General features: G+C 41.5%; 1 long non-coding RNA gene across 1 annotated transcript in view; it reads left to right on the top strand.

Moving 5' to 3' along the window:
* LOC134347507 (uncharacterized) overlaps positions 1–20,725 on the top strand; it is a 61,264-nt gene extending 40,539 nt beyond the window's left edge. The window contains exons 2-3 of the long non-coding RNA XR_010018174.1: positions 17,461–17,880; positions 20,159–20,725. This is a non-coding gene — a long non-coding RNA (uncharacterized LOC134347507). The remainder of the gene's footprint in view (positions 1–17,460; positions 17,881–20,158) is intronic.
* Positions 20,726–22,568: the final 1,843 nt, after the last annotated feature.

Raw genomic sequence — 22,568 nt, 5'->3', positions numbered from 1 at the left:
CACTAAGGGGGTTACTCACCCAAAGATCACGCATTGACGCGTGTTGTTCGTGACCATAGATTTGCAAAATCATCACTAATAAGAACATGTAAACGGTGAAACTTACCGTTGCGGGTAAACGAGGCTTGCGCCTGCTAACGCTATTAAAAACATCTTTCTCCAAGTACTTTCCCCGAGCACCTGTAGAAAAAGAAACAGGATAAATATTTGGGTTCCTTGTCCATTAAACGACTGTGGCTAGTGACGTACTGCACTTGATATCCCGTCTTTTGCATTAGGGAATAAAACGAGAGTTTTTATTTAATGTAATCCATGACGTGCATGGAAGTGAAACCAAAGAATTTAGCATTATGTGTTAATATAGTCTTTGACATATGTACATGAATGTCCACAAATCTAAGGTTATGTATCCCAATGAGTTAATGAATAAGTCTGCAACATTGAAAAACCAAAAAAAAGCTTTCAATAGTGCATGCATTATCGAAAGGGGTGCCTGGGCGTTGTTCAAAATGGTCTGTGCGGACACAATCCAGCCTTTGCGGTAATTCCAAATGATAGTAATACCGTGGATTCCGGTTAATTGGGACAGCCGATTATTTGGGACAACTCTTAACAAAAAAAAACTAATGAGAAAATAGCCGGGATTTTCTTTGTTTATTTGGGACACCATGCTGCTTAATTGAGGCGGGAGAGTTGCTGAATAGTTTATGAAAAGCGTCAGTCGTGTGCATTTGTGTGGCAGTTTGACATCACACCGTGCTTAAAGCGAATAGAAAGTCGATTGCCTTGTTATTGCTATGCTATCCATTTGGGCTGACCGATGCCGAATTAAAAAGCAGTGATTTTTGACGCTCTTTCATGCAGGAAGGCAATGAAGTCAGTATGTTATCTGCACTAGGTGTCTGCACTGATTTTGTTCATTTACAATGAATTAAAAGAACATGGCAGCATATCCTGGACGAATTCCTCTGTCGATGAGTATTAGCAATTAGAACACAGTTTCATCGTAGTGCACTAATATTGGTCGTGGTATAATTTGTTCTGTATTTAGACCATAAGACCTAAAGATATGGAGGAGAATTGGGCCATTATTTCCATCGATTCTGCTCCGCCATTTCATCGTGGCTGATCCATTCTTCCTCTCAGTCCCAATCTCCTGCCCTCTCCCCATATCCCTTCATGCCCCGACTAATCAAGAATCTATCAACCTACGCCTTAAATGTACATAAAGACGTGGCCTCCACAGCTGCCTGAGGCAACAAATTCCACAAATTCACCACACTCTGGTGAAAGAAATTCCTCATCTCCATTCTAAAAGGATGCCCTCTATTCTGAGGCTGTGTCCTCTGGAAGAATTTAGGAAGATTGGAAAGATTTAGGAAGAATATCATAAGGCAGCAGGACTTGTTACAGCTTTCTTCAAAATTTGTTACTGACTTTTTAAAACTATTTCCATGAAACTTCGGCAGCTACTTCGAATGCTTCCAGGGTGCTGCATCCGCAAGTTTGCGGCACTGGAAGCTCATGGCAAGGAGAGTTTTTCTTCCTTCTACCGTCTGCGTGAGATGATGGGACTTTCGAGAGACTTTGAGACATTTTTTTACCGTGCCCATGGTCTGTTCTTTATCAAATTACGGTATTGCTTTGCACTGTTGTAACTATATGTTATAATTATGTGGTTTTGTCAGTTTTTCAGTCTTGGTTTGTCTTGTGTTTCTGTGATATCATTCTGGAGGAATATTGTATCATTTCTTAATGCATGTATTACTAAATGACAATAAAAGAGGACTGCGTGTCCTCAGAATCTAATCTAATTGGGCCAAAATGTACTGGTCCCATCGTGTCCCAATTAATCGGAATACTGTACACTATACTAATTTTAAAAAGTGAGTTCTTTTCAAACTACTGGGACAAAGAGAGACAACAAGGAGAAACTCAAGTTTGCTCCCAGTGTCACGTCTCTTATATTTTGTTTAAAAAAAGCATAGATGTATTCCAGCTTTGAACAGGGTCACAGAGAGATGATGATGAGAAAGCAGTAAAAAGGGGAAAAGGTAGAAACATCTCCAAAACTGTTTTAAATTATAACAACAGGTCAGGATTCAAAGCAAAAAATAGCAAAGATGGGTTTGATATTGGCAAGTTTCTTGGATGGAGAGATCAATACATGATGGATCACATTTGGAGCCAGACAGACCAAGCTGCCGGAACTATTGAAGAAATTATTTGATGAAATAACTCGGAAAAAGTGTAGCCTGGATGGTTGATGGTTGGATTGAGTTGTTCTCTGATCTTGGCAATCCATTTGCAAACTTTGCATCACCAAACAAGGAGACATCATCAGTGTACTGTTCATTTGTGGTGTGTCTTCCAAATGCTTGGCTTTTATATACTTATCAATCAGCCGATTGCTTATCATTACGGAGACTCAATTGTGATGATGTCTGGAGGGCGACTTGTGGCAAACTCTGGGTTGTGGTCTGGAATTTTGCCCACATTGGCTTATATATAGGATTGAGGTCTACGTGTCTGTTTACAGAATTGTTTGCAGAAAACCATGCTTCCAGGAACTCCTTGCACGTTGCGTGTTTGTTTGTGCCATGACTTTCACTGATGCCCAGTCGAATTTGTGCCCCTCTCGATCTCCATGGGAGAGTTGGTCATGCTGACTCACTACTCTAAGAGCACAGAATTTCGGTCACACGACGAGGAGAGTACTCTGCAGACCAAAAGAACAAACCAAGCTATTGGACAACACAAATGCGATCTACAAATCCAATGCAGGGACTGCAACAAATACTACATTGGGCAAACCATCCACAAGGATCCGTGATCTGGCTGTGACACGACAGTCATAGCACAAGCAAACACACGGCATGCAAGAGAATTCTTGGAAGCATGATTTTCCACAAACAATTCTGTCAATAGGCATAGACCTCGATCCTATTTACGAGCCAATGCAGCAAAATGCCAGACCACGTTGCACAGAGTTCCCCACACCATCAATCAGCGACGAGAACCTCTCCCTATGTCACAATGGAGCTTCCGTAATGACGGCCAATCAGCTGATTGATATGTATGTAAAGGCTGAGCATTCGGATGACACCTCAAATGAACAGCGCACTGATGATGTCTCCTTGTTTGGTGACAAAATGTCTGCAAATGGATTGCCAAGGTCGGAGGACAACTCAACCCAACCAAATTATTTGATATTGAAGAGGGTACATAGAAAACATGCAGCATCATTGAGCAATAATGAACTCATTGACATTGAACAAAGGTAATTATCTAGTGATTTTTGTGACTGGTGTGACAGAGGAGCACGTGCAATTAAATGCATTTGGTGTTGCTCCAAAGCTGCAAACTTAAACTGATGGTAGGCTTGTGTAAATTGAATACTGAAACCCCAAGCTGATTCTGAAACAACACCTATGTTGGGCTGTGTTCTGGTATTAATTCTAAACAAGACGATGAATTAAAACCGTATCCTGTGAGTATACTCTAGGAGAAGCACAGCACAAAGCATTACCAAGTTGCACAGATTTGTGTGGTGTGAACATACCCCTACAGATGTGAACTAAAAATACATAGTGAGCAATAATTACATATCAGATATGAACACAGCTGCAACAGTTGAACACAGAGTCTCATTCACTGTTCTCCATATAAAGGTCAATTAAAAAAACATATTATTTAGAGAATTGAAGTAGGCTCAAAGTTCTTGCCCATAAAATAGCAAGTGGAAAAAACAAAAAATAAAATTCTGGAGTCTTAGATACAAATCTTTAAGGCCACATGGACAAGATATAGCAGACAATATAAGAATGTGAGAGGTCATCAAAGTATAAAATTGTCAAAATCAGTCCATCACGAGTAAAGCCGTCCCAACTATTGAGTACATCTATGTGAGATGTTGTCACAGGAAAACAGCACCATAATCAGAGAAACCCCTCTCCCCCAAACATCCAGGCCATGCTCTTTTCTCATTGCTGCCATCAGGAAAAAGTTACAGGAGCCTCAGGATTCACACCACCAGGTTCAGGAACAGTTATTATCCCTCAACCATCAGGCTGCTGAACCAAAGGGGATAAATTCACTCAACTTCTCTTGTCCTACCATTGGAATGTTACTACAACCAGTGGACTCACTTTCATGGACTCTTCATCTCCTGCTCTTGATACTTATTGTTTGTTTGTTTATTATTATTTCTTCTTTTTGTATTCTCACAGTTTGTTATCTTCTGCACTCTGGTTGAACACCCTAGTTGGGCAGTCTTTCAATGATTACTCTATAGTATGGTTTGTTGTGTGCCCACAAGAAAATGAATCTGAGGGTTGTATACAATGACATATATGTACTTTGATAATAAATTTACTTTAAACTTTTATATCAGTTTGAATGGGGTCACAAAGATTTGAAGAAGCCTAGGAGTGCAGAGGAACTGTCAAATTCCCTTAAGGCAATGATTCTCAATGACACAAACTAAAGTGTATTTGTATAATGCAAGTTCACCGAGCTTTAAGCCATTATGCCCTGCATACACAAGATTACCAAACAATTTATAGAAAAAAGGAAAATGTGAATTTTAAATTGTAAACAGGAAAAGCTGTGAATAATGGTGGATTCAATAAAATAGGTTCGCATGAAGCTGAAGATGTATCAAAATGACAGAGGACTATTAACTTGAAACCAGTTGTTGGCGATTGTACTTTTGTTGCATTAAAAAGAAGAGTTATAAACAGCTAGGTTGGGGCCAATAAAAGTGGGATTGGGTGAAGCTGTGGGAAACAGTAAAGTTGTTTGTGAAATTGATGTCCTCAGCTTTTAACAAGGAGTACCAAATCTGCAAAACATTATGATCAGTTGGATATGGTAAGAGTAAGCAGGCTTGGGAGGTGCATTGTTGACACAGCATCTTATGGTTTCCAAAACTTTTCTTCACTAGACTTAACCTACCTCCTGAGTTGGATATTGATTATTGTGCTTAATCATATGATTAATAGGATTATGAAAATTAAACCAGATGGATTGTTCCAAATGATTGTGATCACAATGATTTTACATTTGTCTGCTTCTTTAAGTCTATTGGAAAACACCTTGAATCTTGTTAACACGAGGAATTCTGCAGATGCTGGAAATACTGTACCTCTTCCTAGAGATGCTGCCTGGCTGCTGCATTCACCAGCAACTTTGATGTGTGTTGAATCTTGTTAGTTAGTGTGATATTGGACCTGGCCAGATAATTTCCCAATGCTTTAGTTCTTTGTACAAATATTCCTTGTGAGCTTTTTGATAGGACGATTTAATATTATATAAATGACTTTAAGGTTTTGTACACACTTATCTATTGCATTTAGACATGTTAGCTCATTCTGTGTTCAGAGACCAATTAATGCAAAAATACCCACTAAATTTGCTCTTTACAAATATTCAAAATGTGAATGCAATTCATAATCACTTTTTTTCAGGATATATCTGCAGAAATGGCATAAAAATAAATGGCACAATAGCACAAAATGTGAGTTGTTAGTTCAGTACATAAGATTTTGAATTCTTAATTTGGAGAACATTTGCAAACTCAGGTTGTAAATTTAGGATATTTTATTACTTTTAACTTGGAGCCTGCTTCTGAGCACAACATACCAGACGGACAATGTGTTATCAAAGAACACTTTGCCTGTTAGGGAGTCTAATGCAGATGGATACATTATTTTGTAACCATGACCTGGCAAAATAATGATATTTTAACTTGAAATAACAACAAGCAGAACCCTAGTATTTTCTATTCATCTGCAAAATGACCAGCAACTCAAAATATGAGTTTTTAACGAACGAACTTCTGTTATTTGGTTGTACAGATTAAAACTAAGTTTGTGGTTTACATTTCCAGTGTTAGTCATGGCAGGACTGCTTTATTCAGCCAAAATACTGCTGTAGTTTGACTTTAACAAATTGTGCAGAATTTATGCTCTTAAAGGTGCATTGGTGCAACAACAGCTTGCTGATTAGGCTTGGGTTTTCTCGTTTCACTGCTCGTGTCAAAGTTCAAAGTAAATATATTAACAAAGTACATATATGTCACCATATACAACTCTGAGGTTCATTTTCTTGCGAGCATACTCAATAAATCTATAGAATAATAAACGTAACAGAAAGACTGCTTCAACAGAAGACAACAAATTCTGCAACTGCAAAAAGAAAAAAAATAATTATGAATGAATATCAAGAACATGAGATGAAGAGTCCATAAAATTGTGTCCATTGGTTGTGGGAACATTTCAATGATGGGGCAAGTGAAGTTGAGTGAAGTTATCCCCGTTGGTTCAGGAACCTGATGCTTGAGGGGTAGTAGGTGTTCCTGAGCCTCGTGGTATGAGTCCTTTCATCCTGAAGGCGGCAGCATATCCTGGCTGGTGAGGATCCCTGGTGACGGACTCTGCTTTCCTGCGTCAGTGTTTTATGTAGATATGCTCAATGGTGGGGAGGGCTTTACCCATGATGGACGGGGCCATATCCAATACTTCTTATAGGATTTTTCATTCAAGGGCATTGGTGTTTCCATACCAGGCTGTGATGCAGCCAGGCATTACACTCTCCACTACAAATCTAAAGGAGTTTGTCAAAGTTTTGGATGTCCTGCCAAATCTTCTCAAACTCGTAAGGAAGTAGAGGCGTTACTGTGCCTTTTTTGTAATTGCACTCACGTGCTGGGTCCAGGACATGTCCTCCAAAATAATCACACTGAGGAACTTAAAGTTGCTGACCCTCTCCACTTCTGATCCTCCAATGAAGACTGGCTCATGGATCACTGGTTTTCTTCCCTTGATATCAATAATCAGCTCCTTGGTCTTGTTGACATTGAGTAAGAGGTTTACCACTTTACTGATTCAACATTAAAAGTTCAAAGTAAATTTACTATCAAGGTACATATATGTCACCATGTACTACTCTGAGATTCATTTTCTTGTGGGCATACTCAATATCATAATAGAATAACAAAAATGCAACAAACTGCACAGATACAAAAATAAATAAATAATAATAAGAAGAAGAAATATCAAGATCATGAGATGAAGGTTGACGGAACACTTCAGCAATGGGCAAGTGAAGTAGAGTGGTTATCCTCTCTGGTTCATGAGTCTGATGGTTGAGGGGTGGTAAACGCTCCTGAACCTGGTGCTGTGAGATTTTCAGGCTTTTGAAGCACAAAGATGATCAGCATCTATCAAACACCAGTGAGGCAAAAAGATCTTAATACATTTCGTTTTGAACACCGAAGCGCAGTTATTTTGTACTTTAGATTTTATTAAAGTACAAAAAAAAACTGCATGGGGGTGTTTACAAGATTCGTATTGCAGAGTTATGATCACAACTTCTCAGCAAGTGCGTGCTTCCTTCATTGGATAGTGTGGGGGGAGGTAATTCGGCTGTATTTGAGCTGCACATAATGTTACATTTGTTTCAGATGATCTCTGCAGGGAATAGCCATTTTTTCTATAAGAATGGAGTCTTTAAGATATTAGCGTTAAACATTAAAATCTCAGTGAAACAAAAGAGAAGCAGATCCAGAAGGAGTGGAGTAATATATTTTAAGCAACTTTGAAATTTCACTAAACGTAGAGCAAATCATTCAGTGTGCAGTACACCAGGTCTTGCTGTCCTTGTTTATTTCTTGCTGAAGGTGGCTGCTTATGGCAGACAAAAGATGTTAAGAATGTACTGTGACTGAACCAGAATAGTGTATCAGCTGCCGATGACTGAGACACAGAGACACCATTTAGACATCAGAGGACGTGTAGATGAGCACACATTGTGATCTCTGGAGCCAATGGACTATGTTATCGGAGACTGTATGGGACAAAATGTAAAATTGTACAAGTCTTTATGTTAATCTATGAATAGAATAAGGTAACACAGCTTACAATCTATCAGAGGAAATAAGGCAATTCACACAACTGATATATAGAATGCCTATCCAGATCTAGCAGAGCAGATTTAAGTAAACCCTGAAATCATTGAAGTATGTAGAAATTAGGGATTTTTTGACTGGAGGAATAAAATTGGATTAGATGGTCCTATTCTAAATTATCTTGAAATCTACAATGCAGGAAGTTTTCCTTGACCATCCTTGTCCAAGCTTGAGTCCCACTTAAAGACAACGAGGGACGTAAGTACTCAGGGAGGTTGTACACCAGCTGACGGACATCTTCAACACTTCACTCATCCAGGTTGCTATCCCCACATGCTTCAAATCGGCCACCAATGACGCTGTACCAAAGAAGTTTACACCCTCAGAACTCAGTGACAACCGCCTGGTAGCACCATGAAGTTCTTTGACCAGCAGGTAATGACACACATCAAAAACTTCACTCCTGCCGCTCTGCACACTCACCAATATGCTTTCTAACCAGAACCACTCTATAACAGATACCACAGCATCTTTCATGCATCTGGCCCTGACACACCTAGAAAATACAGACACTTATGGCAAAAATGGGTTTCTGGATTTCAGTTTGGCATTCAGCGCTATTGTCTCACAGAGAACAATGGTGAACTTGGTGAACAAACTCCTACTCCTCAGTCTAAGTACATCACTGTACAGCTAGGTATTGGACTTCCTAACCTACAGACCTCAGATACTTAGGGTGCACAACTGCTCCTCTCTCCCCATCATCCTCAACAAAGGTACATACCCCCCCCCCCGCCAGGTCGTGTGCTGCGCCCGCTGCTGTACACTCTGCTCACATATGACTGCATGGCCAAACACCCAAGTAATCACATTGTTAAATTCACAGATGATATGACAGTGGTGACACTCATCACCAACAACAATGAGACAGCCTACAGGAGGAGATGGAAGAGCTCAAAGCCTGGTGCCAAGCAAATAACCTCTTCCTCAGTGTCAACAAGGCAAAGGAACTGGTTATTGGTTTCTGAAGAATTCACTCCACTCATACCCCTCTTTGCATCGGAGGCACAGCAGTGGAAACTGTAATTTCGTACTGCTGGGAGTGTGTACCTTGCACAACTCCTCACGGTGCCAGAACACATCCTACACAATCAAGAAGAATCACCACTGCCTCTGCTTTCTGAGGCGGCTGAAGACAGCTGTGCTCTGCACATCGATGCCACGACCTTCTCCAGATGTGCAGTAGAGAGCATCCTAACCAGCTGCATCGTCGCATGGGACGGAAACTGCTCTACACATTATTAGCACAAGCCTATCCGCCATGAAGCACATATATACAGACAGGTGCCTGAAAAAGCCAGCAGTATCATGAAGGATTCCACCCACCCTGCTCATGGACTATCTGCCCCACTCCCAACAGGGAGGAGGCTACGTAGTATCCACGCTAAGTTCACCGGAGTCACAGGCAGTTACTTCCCCAAGCAGTAAGTCTGATCAACACCTCCAGCCACTAACCAACTCCTCTGTACCTCCAACCACCACTACTTTATCATTTCCTGTCAGAGTCCTGTACCTAGTATCTCTTTATGTACAGTGCATACAATCAATCTATGTACGTAAGCTATCTTATGTACTTATAATTACTGTGTTCTTTACCTTATTATGATTTTTTTTGGGCTGCATCAGATCCGGAGTAACAATTATTTTGTTCATCTTTAACCTGGGTACTGGAAATGACATTAAACAATCTTGAATCTTGAATCTTGAAGGACAGATTAGAGACATTTAACCTTGGAAGTCATTTGAGGACTTTTGCTTTGGTGCAATTTGCTGTGAAATCATGAATATCATGGTGATGCAGTGAAAAGATATTGATATCCAATACTGGTTAGAGAGCTTGACTATTTTCATAATATATAAAAAACAAAGCACTGTATGGATAGAGACAAGGAAAACAGTTTTTATGTAGGGAAAACAGTTTAATATTGTATAATCTCTACAGGTTAATAAACTTACTGGGGTTTTAGTTATGCGACCAGAGTTACACTGTTTCCCAAGATGGCTCAGAATCTTTTTTGGTAGGAAAGATGTCTCTATTGATACTTTGTAATGCATCCAGTTGCATTCAGCAACGAGGCGTCACTCTGCTGTGAGCATTATTAGTGCCGAATAAATCAGATTTACAGCATGGATGCCAAACCAGATTCCTTCAGGTTACAAGTAAAATAATCTGACAGGCACTTTTGGTGGAGAGTGCAGGTGTATTGACTGAGGTTAAAACTAATCATAATTTATTGATGAGCATGTGGCTGGCAAAGTTGTCGTTTGTTGCCTTCCCTAGTTTTCCCCAGTCTGGGTTGTTTTCAACCCTATTTAGAGGATCGTTTTAAAAAATCAGATTTCTGTGGATTAGATTAGATTAGATTATGAGGACACTCAGTCCTCATTTATTGTCATTTAGAAATGCATGCATTAAGAAATGATGCAATGTTCCTCCAGAGTGATATCACAAAAAAAATACTGGACAAACCAAACACGACGAAATCTGCAGATGCTGGAATTTCAAACAACACACATAAAAATTGCTGGTGAACACAGCAGGCCAGGCAGCATCTATAGGAAGAGGTACTGTCGACATTTCGAGCCGAGACCTTTCGTCAGGACTCACTGAAGGAAGAGTTAGTAAGAGATTTGAAAGTGGGAGGGGGAGGGGGAGATCCAAAATAATAGGAGAAGACAGGAGGGAGAGGGATGAAGTTAAGAGCTGGACAGGTGATTGGCAAAGGGGATATGAGAGGATCATGGGACTCCTTGTAAGCGGAACAAGTGCTACGAATGCCCTTACACTTCCTCCCTCACCACCATTCAGGGCCCAGACAGTCCTTCCGGGTGAGACGACACTTCACCTGTGAGTCGGCTGGGGTGATATACTGTGTCCGGTGCTCCCGATGTGGCCTTCTATATATTGGCGAGACCCGACGCAGACTGGGAGACCGTTTCGCTGAACACCTACGCTCTGTCCACTAGAGAAAGCAGGATCTCCCAGTGGCCACACATTTTAATTCCACATCCCATTCCCATTCTGATATGTCTATCCACAGCCTCCTCTACTGTCAAGATGAAGCCACACTCAGGTTGGAGGAACAACACCTTATATACCGTCTGGGTAGCCTCCAACCTGATGGCATGAACATTGACTTCTCTAACTTCTGTTAATGCCCCACCTCCCCATCGTACCCCATCCGTTATTTATTTGTTATTATTATATATATATTTTTTTCTCTCTCTCTTTTTCTCCCTCTGTCCCTCTCACTACACTCCTTGCCCATCCTCTGGGATTCCCCCCTCCTCCTTTCTTTCTCCCTAGGCCTTCCATCCCATGATCCTCTCATAGCCCTTTCGCCAATCAACTTTCCAGCTGTTAGCTCCATCCCTCCCCCTCCTGTCTTCTCCTATCATTTCGGATCTCCCCCTCCCCCTCCCACTTTCAAATCTCATACTGTCTCTTCTTTCAGTTAGTCCTGACGAAGCGTCTCGGCACGAAACGTCGACTGTACCTCTTCCTAGAGATGCTGCCTGGCCTGCTGTGTTCAACAGCAACTTTTATGTGTGTTGCAGGACAAACCAAAGACTAACACTGACAAGACCACATAATTATAACATATAGTTACAGCAGTGCAAAGCAATACCATAATTTGATAAAGAGCAGACCATGGGCATGGTAAAAAAAATTCTCAGAGTTCCGATCAACTCCCAATAGTCCAGATAGCAGGTGGTAAAAGGGAGAAATTCTCCCTGCCATAAACCTCCAGGCGCCAACAATTGCCGATGTGTTGGAAGCACCCAACCACAGCCAACTCTGAGTCTGTCCGAAAACTTCGAGCCTTCGACCAGCCCTCCGACACCGAGCACCGAGCACCATCTCTGCCGAGCGCTTTGACCCTGCCCTGGCCGCGGAGCAACAGGCAAAGTCGAGGACTCAGGGCCTTCTCCTCCGGAGATTCTGGATCACACAGTAGCAGCAGCAGCGAAGCAGGCATTTCAGAAGTTTCACCAGATGTTCCTCTGTGCTCTCATGTCTGTCTCCATCAAATCAGAATTGTGCACGGCACCCTACCTGACAGATAACAGATATCACCACTGGAGTGGCCGCTGTGCGCTGCGTCGTGCCGCCACCTTCTCCTCCTCCGCCATCAATGTGGTAACTGTGGTAACCTAATAGTTAGCTTGGGATGGCAGATTTTCTTCTCGGAAGGGTATGAAAAATTGAATGTTTTCATAATTCTTTTTTTCAAGGTTATCATTTCAATTATTAGAATCAATTTTATTAAAAGCACCAGTGTTTATAAATTCTCAGTTTGAGTGGAGGAGGAGATGCTGTGCATGGCACATGGTCAATAGGCCAGGCCGTTGGTTCCCAGACGATTAATTTAAGTACCATGTGACTGTCCATTTCCAGCTGCTTGTGAATTGGATAAACCACCTGTTTTACTGCAGCAATCCTTCTGGTGAAGCAAGGTCCACACTGTTGCTGAAGAGCATTTCTGGGATGAAGATCCACAGAGAGTTAAAAACTTGCACTAGGTTCCCAGTTTGGAAAAGTATGCAAGGAGAATTGGGAAGTGCCGACGTTCCCTGCAACACACACAAGATGCTGGAGGAACTCAAAAAGTCAGGCAGCATCCATGGAGAGGAATGAACAGTCAACCATAAGACTCACAACACGCTGGAGGAACTCAGCAGGTCGGGCAGCATCCGTGGAAACGATCAGTCGACGTTTTGGGCCGGAACCCTTCATCAGGACTATAGAGGGAAGGGGCAGAGGCCCTATAAAGAAGGTGGGGGGAGGGTGGGAAGGAGAAGGCTGGTAGGTGCCAGGTGAAAAGACTGAGGAGCAGAATTAAGTAATTTGGCCCATCAAGTCTGCTCTGCCATTTCATCATGGCTGATCTATTTTCCTTCTCAACACCATTCTCCCGACTTTTCCACATAGCCTTTCATGCCCTGACTAATCAGAACCTATCAAACTCTGCCTTAAATACACCCAATGACCTGGCCTCCAGCTGCCTGTGGCAACAAATTCCTCAAATTCACCTTCCTCTGGCTAAACAAGTTCCTCCTCATATGCCTTCTAAATGGTCATTGCTCTATTCTGAGGCTGTGCCCTCTGGCCTTAGAATCCCCACTATAAGAAACATCCTCTCCACATCCACTCTATCTAAGCCTTTCAACATTCGATAGCTTTCAATGAGATCCCTCCTCATTCTTGTAAGTTCCAGTGAGTATAGGCCCAGAGCTATCAAATGCTCTTCATACGATATCACCATGTTTCAGGCCGAGACCTTTCATCAGGACTGGAAAGACTGGAGAAGGTGCCAGAATATAAAGGTGGAGAGAGGGGAAGGAGAACAAGCTTGAAGGTGATAAGGCAAAGCCAGCTGGGTGGGCGATGAAGTAAGAAGATATGATGAAAAGGCAAAGGGCTGGAAAAGAAGGAATCTGATAGGAGAGGAGAGTGGACCATAGGAGAAAAGGAAGGAGGAGGGTCACAAGAGGGAGGTGATAGACAGGTGAGGAGAAGATGGAAGAATTAAAAGTGAAAAGTAAATTTATTATCGAAGTGCATATATGTCATCATATACAACCTTGGATTAATTTTCCAACGGGCATACTCAATAAATCCGTAATAGAATCAGTGAAAGACCTCACCAACTGGGCATACAGCCAGTGTGAAAAAACAACAAACTGCGCAAATGCAAAAATAAAGAAATAATAATAATAACCTTCTGGTTTAAGATAATGCCGGTGAAGCCCTGCGAATACTTTATTAATAACAGCTTCCCTTGTAAAATCTATGGTAAACGAACCCCGCAAACAATGGAGAGGTGACCGAAGGTGAGGCTGAGTCGAGGCTTGAAGTGTCTGGGTGAGGGTGTGAAGCAAGGTCGAGGCATGTTCGAGGCAAAATTGGGGTGAGAGGAACGGGGCAAAGTTGGAATGGAGGAGAGGCAGATCTGAGGCCCATCCACCCAAACCGAGTGTGAGGTTTGATCAATCTAAACACCAGGCTAATTTGGAAAGGTCAGGTACAGGCTAAAACATGGCGGTGGTGTCCATGCCCAGAGTGCATTGATGCAGCAGGGCCCAGGTCCTACTGCGAGGAATGACCCGATGTTTGGACGATTTAAATGCCGGGCCAGGTGAATTCAAAGGACAGGGTGTCGGGACAAGAGGCAAGGATCGGGTCGAGTCGGTTCTGCTCGCTGCTCTGTGACGTTCATTTGGTTCTGCGTTGAACTGAGGCTGAGCCTGTAGCCCGCTTTGGGCTTCATGTTTAAGCACTTACTTTTGTTCTGAATGCTTTTATTGTCTGCATGATTTGTTTTTTTTTTCTCTCTGCACATTGGGTGTCTGTTGCTCTTCTATTTTTTGGGGTTTGGGTTCCTTTGTTTTGTGGCTGCCTATACGGAGATGAATCTCAAGGTTGTTTAATGCATACAGTGATAATAAATGTACTTTGAACTCTAATTATATAATAAATATCAAGAACATGAGATGAAAAGTTGTTGAAAATAAGTCCATGGTTGTGGGAAGATTTCAATGAAGGGGTAATAACTGGTCCTGAATCTGCTGGTGTGAATCCTGAGGCATCTGTACCTTCTTCCTGATGGGAGGAATGAGACTAGAGTATGGCGTGGATGGTGGGGGTCCCTGATGGATGCTGCTTTACTGCAACAACAATCCATGTAGATGTGCTCAGTAGTGGGGAGGGCCTTACCCACGAGAGACTGAGCTATATCCACTACTCTTTGTAGGAATTTCCAGTCAAGGGCCTTGTTTCCATACCAGACTGTGATGCAGCTAGTCAATATACTTTCCATTACACGTATATAGGAGTTTGTCAAAGTTTTAGATTCCATGTTGAATCTAAGAAAGTAGAGGTGCTGCCGAGCTTTCTTCATAATTGCAATACATATTGGGTCCAGGACAGGTCTTGTGAAATGATAACGCCAAGAAATTTAAAGTTGCTGTCCCTCTCCACCTCTGGCTCTCCAATGAGGACTGGCTCATGGACTTCTGTGAGAAATAGAAGAAAAGGGAAGAGCGAGGAAAATAAATACTGGAAGGAGAAATCAATGTTCATATTGTCTGGTTGGAGGCTACCGAGACAAAGTATGAGGTGTTGCTCCTCCACCCTGAGAGTGGCCTCATTGTGACTGATGAGGAGGACATACTGTAGATTACATGTTGGAACGGGAATTAGAATAGAAATTGAAATGTTTGGCCACTGGGAAATTCTGATTTTTGCAAATGGAGTGCTCAACAAATCAATCCCTCAATTTACTTTAGGTCTCAACAGTGTAGAGGAGGCTGCATTGGGAGCACTGGATATGGTAGATGACCGCAACATATTCACAGGTGAAGTGTTACCTCATCTGGAAGGACTGATTCAGGCCCTGAATGGAGGTAAGTGAGGAGGGGAATGGGCAGGTGTAGCGTTTCTTCACTTGCAGTGAAATGTGCCAGCAGGGAGAGTAGTGGGGGAGGGACGACTGAACAAGGGGATCGTGGAGGGAGCAAACCCTGTGGAAGGCAGAGAGTGGGGCAGATAAAGATGTGTTTGGTGGTAGGATCCCATTCAGGATGGTGGAAGTTGGATGCAGAGGCTCATGGAATGGTGGTATTTACTACCCTTTTTCTGGGTAGGGTAGCAGAAGATAGAAATCTGCATGGCAGATTTAGTCATTAACTTCAGTGCATTGGGAAGATTTGTAAATGTATTTACTGCAGCCCCAGGGCAGCTTTGGTGGAGGGAGTAAACACTAGGTGCCTGATGCATTGGTTGTCCCAGGCTGTCTGGAGATGCATGAGTTGTTGGAGGTCATTTCCTCTGGAAATTGGTGAGGATCCCATTGTTGTTTTTAATATGCCTTGTGGAGGGTGAAAAAGTTTTAAGACGCAAGAGGTAAGTCACTCACTGCAAGATACTCAGTCACTAAACTTCTTTTCTAGCCATGGTTTCATGTGACTGCCTCAGTTAAATATCTTAGTCGATTGTGATCTTTCCCACGATGTTTATGGTGGGGTCTGGACAAAGATTCTGTCAAAGAGTCATTGTGCATGCAAACCCTTCCTTAGGTCCAACTGAGTGACCCATTTGTCCACGTTTGGCCCATATCCCTCAAAACCTTTTCTATCCGTGCAACATGGGGACTGAAGTATAAACGATGTTAATGTACCCTCCTCTGGCAACTCATACTGCCATTGCTGATTAACTGGAGCTAAGTTTTCCAGGTTAGGGTTCAGCTAGGGTACCTGTACAATGTCTGCAGATTGTCTGGGTCAACACCAATTTAACCCTTGCCTTGCTGAAACTTAATTATTTATGGTGCAACTGTAACGAAAACCGATTTCCCCCGGGATCAATAAGGTATGACTATGACTATGACTATGAACTCCCACAATACAACATACTGACTACTCCCTGGTGAAAATATTTCACCCCCAGTTCCTATCTAATCTCTCCCCTCTCACCTTAAATCTATGCTTCTCACAATTTTATACACTTCCTATAAGATTACCCCTCATTCTTCTCCGATACAATGAGAGAAAATCCCAAACTGCTCCGTGTGACACGTACTGCCATTGAATATTGAGGATGGGTGATCAGACTCTCCGGTTGGCGAAGGCCATTATCTGCCAGTGTTACAATATAAATGTTACCCACCACTTATTAAGTGTTTGATTTTGCTGCATGCAGCTCGCTCTGCTTCATTTTCTGAGGAGTTCCAGTCGACAATCAACATGCTCGTGCGTGGCTGCTCATCCAAACCATGGGTCTTGTGGCACCAATCAGTGGTTCAGATAATTAATTGAGCTTACCAATTTTGTCTATTCAATATCCTTGCCCATCAGCGCCACAATTATACAATCAAGAAGATCTGTCATTCACTTTGTTAAATGGCTGAAACCTATAGGGAAGACAGGAAGATCATAAACACAAGAGATTGCTCAGATGCTGAAAATCTTGAGCAACACACACAAAATGCTGAAGGATCTCAGCAAACCAGTCCTGATGAAGGGTCTCAGCCCAAAAGGTCAACAGTTTATTCTCCTCCAAAGATGCTTGTATCAACCTAACAGACATTTTTCTTATAAGACAGCTGGGCAGTGAACCCAAGACAACTGATGCAATTTTAAAGGCAAAAGGTAGTCTCACCAAATATTGGTTTGATTTAGTTTTTTATTGTTTTCTGCTCTTTATAGTAAATATTCTGATACTTAGAAACTTTATATGTAATTACTTTTGAATGCATCTTCACTTTACAGATTTTTTACATGTGCACAGTGCTATGTGTGTGTGTGTTTGTATAGTGTGTGTATATTATATATTTGATCCTCAGAAACTTGCTTTCATTACACTTTTCCACAGAAAAAGATGGTGCCAGTGAACAATGATTCCTCAGGAACATCCTTGAGATAGCAAATCTCTCCAATTATTTCACTCTTTCTACACCTTCTGCTTGTTCCTTTTGTCTTGTTTATGTTAGGGAAACTGTTGGAGCCCGTGATGTACAGATTGAATCTCGATTGAAGGATCCAGAGCTGTGCTGAGTCTGGAGAGCTGCCCCATGGAGTTCAGACACGGGCGGGGGTGGCCCGAAAAGGACTGAGAATACAAGCTGACTCGTGGATGAGGCGCGGGGTCATGGACAACTCCATCTCGAAGCCGCGAGGAAGACTGAAGCATTGAGGTGAATGCAGAGGGGGTCTGCGATGGCTCCCAGCGGAGACGGTCAGCAGCCAGGAGCTGGGTTAGCGGTCACTCTTTGCGGAAGGACTGAGGACTCCTCGTATGCTGATCAAAAAAGCGTTTCCCATATTCTGAGATTTTATGTGATCATTGGACTGTGCTCTATATTGGTTTCTTTGAAGTTTTCGGTGTTTTATTTCTGGTGGACTATTGGCAGGTGGGTGATCTGTTAATTTTTTGTGTGGGGGGTGGGGGTTTGGTGCTACTGTCGCTGTTCTTTTCCATGAATGAGAGGGTCGGGGATTATTATGCGTAGGGGACAAGTGATTATTATTGCGACTGTTTTATGTTGTGGGAGGGGTTTTTTGGGGTCTGTAAGTTTTGTTCCTTTGCTTTTTTGGGAGTGGGAGTGGGGGGAGTTGATGGCTTTTCTTTAATCCATATCCATGGTCTTTCTGTATTTAATGACTATCTGGAATAGACAAATTTCAGAGTTGTATTGTACATGCATACTTCGACAAGAAAATGAACCTTTGAACCTTTTGAACCTAAAGAATGTGCTTTATCAGTATACAAAAACAATTGCAAATCGAAAACCAGAGATCAGGATGTTGCCATCAGCAATAAATTAATTTCACTAACTGCTGTCCTCCAGGACATAGTGATTTCTGCAGTCTGGATTTTTCCTGCTGGCCATTGGGTGACAGGTTGAAGCCATTCAACAAAAGTAATATAATCACAATACTGAGAAGCAATTCATATTAAACATTCTCCAAACAGAAATCCTGTGAATAACAGCACAATTGTTAATTAACACTTTACTAAGTGAGAAAGAAGGAAAGGAACACACGCAAGAGATTGAGTAGAAATTAAAATTCAAATCTGCCAAATTCTTGGCTTATTTTTGTTTTAATAATTATCTGAAGAAATCAAACTTTCTTAGCATGTTTTGATGTGTGGAGTTTCTGGTAAGGCTAGCACTTATTCTTTGCCCCTAAGTACCCCTGCAAGTGTGATAATTTAACTCCTTGAACCACTATAGTTCTGCTCCCATAGTATTGTTGGGTCAGAGCTTCAAGGATATAGACCAGTGGTTCCTAAAGTGGGCAATATCGCCCTCTGGGGACAGGAGGAGTTCCTAAGGGGACAATAAAAATAAATGGGATGGAGCAAGGGGAGCAGCTGAGGGTTTTTGAGGTTTAATTTAAGAATTGATTTATTGATCCTCAGTGCCTCATGATTGATTACAATGATCACGTAATCAACTCAACTCTTGCTCTCCCACCGTTCTCTTAGACTTTGCTCAAATCGTGTTATATTTGTTGAAAACTTATGTGTTACGTACTTCTGTGTTTGGTATATCGTGAGCAATCTGGACTGAAGAAATTGTGTTATTTCCCGAGTCCGACCTGTGCTTTATTGCTGTTCATTACTGCAGGGTACAGTGTTAGCCAGTACGATTCCTGTACTCTAATCACATAGTGACACAATTCCTGTGAATTAGGGTATAGCGTTCAATGCGGTAAAGTTCAGCATCTGCCCTTTTGAATGATTTTGACCGCATTTCTCTCGCCCACACCTCAACTGAGGTATCACGGTCCCACTTTATGTATCTTCAGGTAGAGAATCAGCTTTTGCCCCGGCTACAATGATGTCATAACTTTCCCTTTATTGATTGCAGCATTTGAAGTTGGACTTCAACAATAGGCAATTGATCGTGGTTGTTAACACATGACAAAAATGACAGAAACAGACCAAACAAAAAGGAATGTGGACAGTATAGTGTGGAGTATCTGAAATATAGATTTATACCAGCACCAAGCAACCAACAACAGCCAATGTGCTTGTTGTATGAAAAAGTTTTTTCAAATGAGGCAATGAAATCGTCTAGGCTCCTTGAATATTTGAAGAGAAAACACTCGGGTGAAGCAAGTAAGAGCTTGTCTTATTCTCAGTCACTTCATGGATACTGTCAGAAATGAAAACACTTCAAAACATGTTTGCCAGCACTTCAGAACAAAGCAGTGATGGTCTGGGTGCTTCATGCAACATTTCATTGCTCATTGCTAAACCTGGAAAGTCCCATACAATTGGCAAGGAACTGATTCTGCCACCAGTTAGGGAGGTTGTAAGTATTTGCATAAGTATTTGAAGTTTTGCATAAGTCACCAGATCTAACAATTAACGCAATTCTGCTCAGTAGCAGCTCTGTTGAAAGACGAATAGATGAAATGCCCGAGAATGTGGAATACACGTTATGCAACATTCTTGGGAGAACAGAATTTGCTCTGCAGTTGGATGAGTCAGCTTTGACAGGCAATATATCTTTGCTTCTTGGTTATGTTTACTCATAAAAGATGAAGGCATAGTTCAACTGTTGTTAACTGCAAGGGGACTAAAAACAGATATGAAGGGGGGATGAATATTTCATGATGTTGAGTAATTTTTCAAAACGAAGGACATTTCACTCACCAATATTCTTGCTTTTGCAACAGATAAGGCACCGTTAAATGAGAGGACAACACTGTGGGGTTACTACTTTCTTGAGAAAAGCTGAACCTAACATATTTACTATTCACTGTGTAATTCACGGACAACATCTTGTTGCAAAAAAAACCCCAGTGATCTACTGCATGAAATTACTAAATACTGTCATCGCAGCTGTAAATAAAATCAAGTCCCATGCTATGAATTCTCAACTATTTTGAGAGCTTTTTATTGAGAATGATGAACAGCTTGAACACTTGCTGATGCACACAGAAATCAAATGGTTCTCGGAAAGGAAACTACTCAAGATGCTGTTACATGCTTTTCAAAACTGTGATAAAATTATTTGAAGACTTGAATTCTGCATTCAGAAATCACCTCAACAATATTAGGCATGTCATTCTTATTTGTCAGAATTATTTACAGTTTTTAATGAAATCAGTTTTCAATTGCAAGGAAGTAATGTGAATCTTATCAAAGTCAAATCTGTCATCTCCACTTTTATGTGCAAGTTAATCCTATTTAAATGCAACATTGGCTGCCATGGCCTTTTTCATTTTCCGAGCCTGTCTGAGTTGGAAGAGAAGGAAAGGCTAACAGATAATGATCTTCAAGTGTACTGTGCCCACCTGGGTGAGCTGCATAAAGACATATCAGAAAGATTTCACTATATTCTCTCAATCCAGATTTTCAGATTGGGTGATAAACCCACTCCCGAACACTGGTAATGAGGAATAACAGGCAGGTTGGAGGAAGAACTGATCTTGCTGCAAAATTACTTTGAGCTGAAGCCAAGCTTCAAAGAATCACATCAAGACTTTTGGTTGCAGAAAGAAATCTCTGAATACCATCTTGCACTTTGGAAAAGGTCAAGATGTTCTATATTGCCTTTCCGACATCATGCTTAGCGAAGCATGGTTTCAGTGCAGTCGCCCAACTACTTTCAAAGTAACAAAACAGACTGCAAGTTACTGAATGGGGGTGGGGGGAGTCTGACACTCCCGAGTGACATTCAGCCTGATGTTGAGAAACTGGTATCATTGCACCGAGCCCATCCATCTGGTGAAAGGTGAAAAGCAATGAAGCAGTGAATAGCTGGACTACCAATGTGTGCACTAAAATTGTTGATGAAAATTGTTTTTAAATGTAATTAAATAAAATAATTTTATTTGTAGCTTTGAATAGATTTGAATATTTTTTGCAATTATTTGTCACTGCTTTGAATTTGAAGTTCCTATTTTCTTTCAATGTGTACCGTAAATCTAAATTTTTTTATAGTTTTCATGTAGTGGCTGGAAAGGGAGAGGAATTGCAGGAGGATGTGGTCTGGGAGCCAAGGCAGCGGTAACCCCCAAAAGTTTGTGAAAATCTGGTTTAGACCCAGTGTGAACGCCAGATGAAATATGATTTTTAGGGGAACCAGTAGGTGGTGATGTTGCTTTTTGTGCCTGATGTCTTTACATTGGTGGTAGTAGTCGTGAGCTTGGAGGTTTGTGAAATAGCTGGAGCAAAGGAGTACAGCATGTTTTGTGGAAAGCACACTCTGTAGTCACAGTATGTCAGTGATGGAAGGAGCGAATGTTTACATTTTTTAAAGTGATGAAACAGTAATTAAATCTTCGTGCTTTAATTACTATTTTACTAAAGCACTTGTGGCAAAAGCAACATTTTCTAGGTGTCTTTGCAGTGAATTTTTAATAAGCTGATTTCTGAAGGTAACTTCTGAGGATATTACAAGGCAGTGAACGATGCGGAGGAGGAGTGGAGTGGAGAATAACTGGTCGCAGCTTCTGGGCCAGATGCTGATGGCTCCATAGTCTACTGATATTGAATGTCTTTGTAGCTATGAAACCCAGGTTGTTGAGTACACAGTATTATAAGCAATCTAACTAAAATATTCTACACCAAACTGAAAAGGAAGCTTATTCTAGAGGTTATCTATTCTTCCTATGTAACAACATTTAGATGGTATTGGCTACTGACAGGAATATTGAGGTCCAGCCAGATGGAATTTCCAGCAGAACTCAGTGAGTGCTGGTACATTGTCAGAGAGGGGCACAAGAACAAAACTGGATGTATGGCTCCTAATTTAACAATGGATTATAGCTTCGACATTGAGAAACTATTTTACTTTATGCTGAGTTACTGAAAAAGGCTGTTGAAGAGGTTAGGACTTCATTCCTTAGAATGCAGGAGAATGAGGAAATCTTACAGAGGTATACTAAATTTATAAGGCGTATTGAGACTGTGAATGCATGCAGGTGTTTCCCCCTCAAGTTGGGTGAGACGAGAACTAGGGGTCATGGGTTTAGGGTGAGAGGTGAAATGTTTAAGGGGGAGCTTGTTCACTCTGTGTGAATGTGAAACTTGCTGCTGATATCAGTGATAAATGAGAGTCCACATCAACATCTAAGGACG

The sequence above is a fragment of the Mobula hypostoma genome, chromosome 6, assembly GCF_963921235.1.
Source record: "Mobula hypostoma chromosome 6, sMobHyp1.1, whole genome shotgun sequence".
Classification (NCBI taxonomy): Eukaryota; Metazoa; Chordata; class Chondrichthyes; order Myliobatiformes; family Myliobatidae; genus Mobula; species Mobula hypostoma.
Note: the sequence above shows the minus strand (reverse complement) of the source record. Positions and strands in the feature narration are given on the sequence as shown.